An 8343-nucleotide genomic window follows, 5' to 3' on the forward strand; every position below is an offset into this window, starting at 1 on the left:
GGGCATACTAGGTCCAGTTGTGTCATCCTCAAGAATCCTCAAATCTGGGTTAAATTCAACCAATGTCTTGGGTCCTTGTGGTGCTCTGGGACATGTGACATCTGATAGTGCCACTAGGAGGTTCCAAACTCTTAAAACTTCACTTGTTTGGGCCAATGTACTCCTTTGAATGGCCTGGGTACTTGTGGAGTGTGTGCCCAAGGTCTGGGTTGTTGAACCACATGACAAGAACAACATGGATTCTAGTGAAAGAAACTAGTCATTAGGGATCAAGATCAATAATGCATCTAAGTGAACCAAAATTGAATGCTAAGGGCAATTCAATATTTCAAAAAAGGACCCCTTTCCAAAATCAAGATCATGATCTTGCAAAGGTGTTTTCTCCCTAGGTAGGGGCGGCTAAAAGTCAACCCTGTTAGGTGCTTACAACCCCTAAGGGGAAGTGACTATTTCTTGGTCCACCCTTCAATTGATAGTTATTAGTGAATAATAATGTCATAATGGAGAGGAGAAGGCTTTGTGGCAAAGTTTCATGGTCAAAAGGACTAGCTTATGAGGGTGTCCACATGCTGAGTGTATAGATGTGACGAGGGAGCATTTGTGGGAGCTTGAACTCAGTTTTTCCACCCCTCTTGTGTGCCTTTTGCTTCTTGATCGTTCCTTGTATTACTGCTTATAGCTCAAGGGTTAGAGCTTGCTTTGTATGGTGTAGCAGTTTTATTACCCCTTTAGGATGAGTCGGTTTATCACTCATCGTGGTTGGGACATGCAAGGGTTCCTTCCTTGATGTAATGGATCATCATGTGCTCAGGAATAGGGTGTTGGCCATATAAGATAGATAGATCTCATGCTAGGCTTTCGTCCATGTGCTAATCTTTATGTCCTAACCATATTTTCCATTTTGATTGTTCTTTCTTTGTCATGTTGTGGCCATGATATGCAATTTATTTTCTTATAGTTAAATCAACCTTCCATGGAAAAGTTTATGGGCCCTACTCAAGTTATTTGAACATGAGTTCCAAATCCCCAAGAACCAATGACGTGTTGTATCCGAAGAGTGGAGATAAGATATAGGGATTGTAATGTAGGGTGGAAGGTGTTAAGTATGATATAGGGAAGATGGAACATGGTATCTCAATCACGACTTCCTAGGTAGTGCCTATCCTATAGCCCAAAGGGCCTTAAGGGAGGTCCCACTAGACTAAGGTCAAATGTTAAACCCAGTAGTAAGGTGAGAAAACAAGAATATGATCAAGGTATGTCAATCTTCCATATCAACCCATAATCCATATTAAATGCCCAAAAATAAACAAGTATAAATGCCCAATTGCAAAATGATCAAAGTACCTTTTGAATGACATCCCACCTTTGCCCAAGTGCTAATGCTGGATGGGTGAGAAGAACATGGTTGGTGCAAATGGTGGAGGCACATGGCATATAATTGTCAAATGGTGGCTAGCAGGGGTTGTTTGTTAGATCGCTATCCAGCTAGCTATCAAATGTGGGAGAAAACTTTCCTCCCATGGAGTTATCCATTTTGGTTGGTAACATTTATCTCCAACTTGGGGACATGAGCTCATTGTAAAGAATATGATCCATATGCTCGAACAGGGAGTTCATGAGAACACCAACAATTTATGGGCTCATGGACTTATAACCTACACATATAAGTGAACTTGTTTGGAAGCATGTGCATTGTGTGTAAGATATCACCCATGTTTTGTATGATAACAAAAATATGTATAAAAAATAAAATCTATTCTAAATGCAAGTTATTCTATGATAAAACATAATATGATAATGTAGAATGTTAGAATGCTCACACAATATGCAATGAAACTACCCTAACCTATGTTAGCATACAATGCATGGCCTAAGTATAGTTATATATCCAATGCAACTAGTATATCATTATATGAATATCACACCTCTTGCCCCTATGGGTTGTTACGGGATAAAACAAAGAAGCATCACAATCATCATAATACTCACATGTTGGATCATAAGGGTGGAACTTTTGAAAAATAAATAAACCATGAATTAGTTCTACCATGAGAAGGGACATAAGATGACAAGGGATAGTCCACCTTTTCCCTATGCTTGTTGATTCTTTCTAGCATCCAAAATATGGAGTAATCAATAATCACTTTAATGAACTTTTTCTTAATAGTTGTCTGAAGCATAGAATTCTCATTGATGTCATTTAAGATATTATGTGAGTTGTATGGGGAAGATGACTAGAGGGAAAATATCAAGAACCAGGTTGCTTGTCACAACAATCAAATTCAAAAGGGCCAACCATTGTTGGCTCATCATGTTCAAAATCCATGAAACTTGAATATGACTAAGGGAAAACAATAGGAATATTTAAGGATGGCTCAAATACATCAACAAACATATCTTTATGATTAAATGAAGTGTGAGGGAGGACAATGTCATTATTAATATCATCATTAGTATCATAAATTGGATCCTTGTCAAATGATGGCTACTCATATCCCTCTTCTCCTCTTTGATATATAGAAAATTGTAAATGTCAATTTATAGGGAATTTATGGGATCACTCTTTTCAAGGTCTTTGGAACATGTATTATCAAACTAAACATTTATGAAAAGGGTGGATTTTTTCTCAACGTCGTTTTCCAAAGCATGATCCTTAGTAGCATCCTCACCATGCTTCGTTCATATCATCTTCAAAGTTACTTTCAATGTGTTCATCTTGATGATCCAAAAAGGACTCTTCCTTTTGCTCATGGTATTCTTCTTGATCACAGGCATAATTACTACTCAGATCATAAAATTCTTTTTCAACTTCTTCAACATGATTAAGGAGGCCTCCCTCTTGGAGAGCTATGGATAAATCTTGAAGGATGACTTCAAAACGACACATTCACCCTCAATGCTCAAGAAATTTTTCACTTAATACCTTAATGGAAGGGATGCTTTTAAGTCTACAAGAACATTTAAGCCAGTCTGTTTGATCAGCCCCAAAGGAACTAATGAAAAGTCTGATGAGAGCATCGTCATGAACCATATTGATCTCTAAAGTGTACTTGATAAATTTGGAAACATGCTCCACAACTGAGGAAGGATCATTGTCGAATTTTGGAACATTTGTCATAGAATTTGTAACCCAACAATTTGGATATCCAGGAATATCCTTAACATCCAAAGAAGGATACATCTCATGCAAATCCCAAGAAGCCATTGCCTTGAGTCGCCAAGGTGATTTTAAAATGCCTTAAGAGATGTTTGCTTCATCCTACAAGTATTGAAGCTTTGAAGCTCAATAAAGAATTAGGGCTTTGTTCTTCAAATGGATTCACCAAATGAGCATATTTATCCTTGTCAGTGGGATAAGCTCAATCAATAAAATGAAGTTAATACTTTATATTATGAGGAGGTTGACTCAAATCCTCCCCAGTAATGACTCTAGAAATGTTGCCTCCAAGTACAGTAGGTCTTGTGAGGGGAGCTCACAAGGTAAGAACTAAATCAAGGGACAAAAATATGAGGTGTGGCCCATTGTCACCACAACCACTAACTCCTATTTTGTGGACTTTTACAACTAGGGAGGCTTCCCTATAGTAGGTCACCTAGAAGGATATGTCAAGTACAAGGGATAAGGTGGCAAGATAGGCTTGTGGACAATAATTCTACTTAAGAACAAGGCTTATCAAGCATAGTAAGGAAATTTGCATCGTCCAATATGCCTAATTAGGGCACAATGTGACCTAGGGCTTGAGAAATAACAAAAGGATAAACCTAGAATGATAAGGCCAAGAAAAGGCTTCCAAACAATGTATACCTTCAACCTCTGGAACAAGAAGTCCCAAGTTGAAGCCTAAGACAAACTAGGGCCTTTCTAAGGCAAAATTTACCTAGGGAAAAAGACTTTAGCCCTAATATGGATGGATTAGCCACTGAAGGGAATTGGTTTTCAGGAAATCACCTTCTCTTCAAGTGTTGAGTCGTTCCATAGGCCAACAACCTCAACCCTAGTTGAGAAAATCCCTCCTTGGGGAGCCCTTCTCACCCTAAGGAGACCCTACTAGCCCTTGGAAGAATTTAATTTGCACATGGGAAATTATTATTTTTGAGGTGGAACCATGGCAACACAAAAAGTACAAGCCAACCTGGAAGAGGAAATTCATCCACCAAAACCACATATAAATACTCATCACTTGGCATCATTTGGAGGCATCATGTCATTCATTCATCTTCTATTGGTTCAATCTAGTCTAAAATTGCAAGATTTGAGTTCACACGTGCGAAGCAAAGAGAGATTTTCGTTGACCAACATTAACTTTTTTGTTTTGGCATCTTTGACCAGCATTGATTTTGGATGGTTTTACCTGTTTTAAGTTGGGTTTTGGATTTGTTCTTCGAGGCTAAACTCAGGAAAGAGAAGGCCGAAAATTTTTGGGCACCTTTTCCACATTTAACCGTAGGGTTGACTTTGACTTTGATTTATTTTAGAGGCAGGTTTTGTGATTGTTTTGGTCAAGTTTAACTAAGGGAAGGAGGTTGCATTCTTTGACTGGTTGACCAAACTTTTGGAGCAGATTTGGCCATTAAGTTTGGACTGGTTAGGGAAGCATTGAATGTTGTTGAATTTGAATGAAAATTGTAGAATTGAAATTTGGCTATATTTGACTTTCATGCTCATACTTGATTGGATATTGGTTGGTCAAAGCTTTGACCTTTGACTAGTTGTTGATGTACTTCGACTATGTATCTCTTTGTTGAACATTTGATGACATTCTAATAGAAGAAGAATTTGGAAAGGGTTTCCCCCCTATGGGGGGGTTTCCCTGGTCTTTAACCAATTCTTTGTGTCTCTATTGTTCTTGGATGTCTTCTATTGTGGATATGGTTTAGTATTCGGTCTATAATTGCTTATTGTCATTGGATGATTGAAATTAATTGGAAAATGTGATTTCTATTGAAATAAGAAATTTATTAAGTGATTGTTACAACATAGAACACTGGAAAAGTAACTGTGTGGCCCATTGACACCACAACCACTAACTCCTTCTCTTTTGTGGACTTTTTCGACTAGGTAGGTTTCCCTATAATAGGTCACCTAGAAGGTTATGTCAAGTACAACAGATAAGGTGACAAGATAGGCTTATGGACGACAACTCTACCAAGGAACAAAGCTTAGCAAGCATAATAGGGAAATTTGCATCATCCAATGTGCCTAATTAGGGCATAATGTGACCTAGAGCTTGAGAAATAACAAGGAAAAAGGATAAATGTAGAATCACAAGGCCAAGAAATGGCTTCCAAACCATGTATACCTTCAACCCTTGGAATAAGAAGCCCTCAATAATCCCAAAGTTGAATCCTAAGGCAAACTAGGGCTTTTCTAAGGAAAAATCTACCTAGGGAAAAAGACTTTAGCCATAATATGGATGGTTTAACCACTAAAAGGAATTGATTTTAAGGTAATCACCTTCACTTCAAGTGTTGAATCCTCCCAAATGCCAATGACTTCAACCCTAGTTGAGATTTGTGTCCTAGCCCTAGCTAGTGGGTTGTCCTTAAGGGGCCAAAATCATATTTAAGGAGAGAAAATGAGATTTAGGTGTAGGTTTTATGGATGACCAACAAAGTGACCCCAGTGCCTATTCCTTGGATGATGGTGTTAATTTTCCTAAGGGATAGATTATTCTTTGTCGTAGATAACTGCATTTTAAAATTTTCATCATTTTCATATCACATTCACTCCATAACATCTTAGCATCATTAGCAATTATGTAGAAAGAACAATAACATCAACATTGTAGCGGAACATAAAGGAACAACATAAGAAAAGCATGCAGAAATGGGACACTAGAATTTTGGTTAGAGACCAAGGCAAAACCCCACAAGAGGGAAAACACATCCAAATTCTTCTTCTATTAGACATTCATTAATTGTTCAGCTGAGATAAAAAAGTATAATAAGAATGAGACAACTCTTACAATATCTAATACAATAAGCCACCTAGGCCAAACCTGACACAAGAGCATTGTAGACATATTGCTATCACCATTGTCCATATTTGGGTTGTCATTTTTCATTGTCTCAAGGGTTACTAACTTACATCATTATAGGGCCATTGTTAAGTTATGGTATGTTCTATGCTTAGAGAAGTTTACTTATCTTTCTTATTATTATCCACAGATTAGCAATCACATGTACATTAAGTAAAGTGCAGACAGAACATTTAAACGATCAACAGAAAACAAGCCAAGACAAGAGACGCAAGATGTGGCAACTAGCCAGGGACAAACCCCAATATGGGGAAACCCTTTGATCAAATCTTCTTTTATCTTCAATAATTCAGCAGAGAGAAATAGTACAAAGATCTGATTTATATCAGCAGCAGCAAACCCTAGATCAGCGCTAAACTAGGGCAAAAAACCCTAGATCGAACTCGTCAAGTCTCCACCGGTGAGTTGCTCACCGTGCACCAGTCCAAGACTTCGTTGTGCACCAATCCAAGACTTCGCCATGCATCAGTCCAAGACTTCGCCGCGTATCAATCCAAGACTTCGTCGTGCACCAATCCAAGACTTCACCGCGCATCAGTCTAAGACTTCGTCGTGCACCAGTCCAAGACTTCGAATGACCTGTTTCAGCTCGGGTGAGAGAGAGAGAGCCTTTCTATGCAGGAGAGAGAAGAGATATGATGAGAAGTGAGAGACCAAATGCGAAAGAGTCATCCTGTATTTATATCCAAACGTTGAAGGTGAATAGATGTGTCTGTTGGGCGTCTTAGCCTACATAAGTTCCTGGCTGACTTTGATAATTTGTCAATAATCAAAATAAATTCATATCTCCATAAATACTTATCGGAATCGGATGATATTTAGATCAATCCTACACCTCTCGATGAGAGGAATCTAGGAAAAATATTATTAGCCATGAATAAGGTGACCCACATGGAGTTTGGCCCTAGTTGCCAATTTTAACACTCCCTCTCAACTAGGGAGAACTCCATCTGCAATTCGTTTGATCATCGCTGCTATTCATCCATCAAATGAACTTCCTTGTACAGCTTGACCCCTGCTCTGCTTTGTTCTGTTCTGCTCTGCTCAAAATATGAAGAAGAAGAAGTGATCGAGGATGTTTCATACCATCCTCCACTGACTCGAAGTCAGTCTAGAGTGTGTACCACTTTCACTGGTCCCATACCAGTCCTCTACTGACCCAAAATCAGTTTTAGAGGGTGTGCCACTCTCATAGGTCCCAGACCAGTATCATTGATCCCAGATCAATGGAGGTCATCCTAGCATAGGGAGTATGTTAGATACAATGATGCGTCCATCAATAGAACTACTATGGTCCCTATCCTCATTTCCCTACTCATTGATCAGATGAGAGGTACTTCCCATGAGTCCCAAACTGCATGGGTAGGATGCCTCGACAAGAGAACTAATCATCATGTCCATAGGAGAACGAATCATCCTGTCCAATGGATGCCATGGAGAACTAATCATCCTATCCTACAGGAGAACGAATCATCCTGTTCCACAATTGCCATGGAGAACGAATCATCCTGGCCCACAAGAACTAATCATCCTGTTCCATAGTCGCCACAGGGTGTCAGGGAAAGGTTGAACCTTTCACCCTGTACAAAGTGCACCAATAGGGGATGGTGAGTTACCTTGTGGTCATATGTTGCTCCAAGAAGTACCTCGCACCCCCGTGGAGCTCCCAGAGCTCAGTACATCATACTTGACCCTCAAATGAGGGTCTCTGAACGACTCCAAGTCATTCTCAGAAAGTCAAAAATTTGACCTTTCCTAAGGGCTTTGTCAAAATGTCAGTGACCTGTTCATCTGTACTAATATGTTGGAGCCTTATAGCTCCCTGCTGCACCATGTCACGAATATAGTGGTACCTGATATCGATATGCTTGGAGCGATCATGGAATACGAGATTCTCTGATAAACAAATCCTACTCTGGTTGTCACCTAGGATCACGGTGGTATCCAATGTAAATCCAAACAGCTCACTGAAGAGCTTTCGTAACCAGACTGCCTCACAGGAGGCCATGCTAGCAACAATGTCCTCTGTCGCGGCGGTGCTCAAAGCCACAGACTTCTGCTTCCTGCTCATCCAGGATATTGAAGCAGATCCTAAGGAGAAACAGCACCCGGAAGTTCTCTTATGGTCCAACACATTGCCTGCCCAATCAACATTAGTATATCCAAGTAGTCTCACATTTCCGGCAGTGTATCTTAACCCATAAGTAATTGTGCCATGAAGATATCTCAGCAGATTCTTGGCACTAATCCAATGTATGTGGTGAGGTTCAACCATGTGTTGACTCAACGTGTTGACTGCAAA

This window comes from Pinus tabuliformis, chromosome 1_2 (genome assembly GCF_031772625.1).
Source record: "Pinus tabuliformis cultivar Carrire ecotype Pingquan chromosome 1_2, CPIR1, whole genome shotgun sequence".
In the NCBI taxonomy this organism is placed as follows: domain Eukaryota; kingdom Viridiplantae; phylum Streptophyta; class Pinopsida; order Pinales; family Pinaceae; genus Pinus; species Pinus tabuliformis.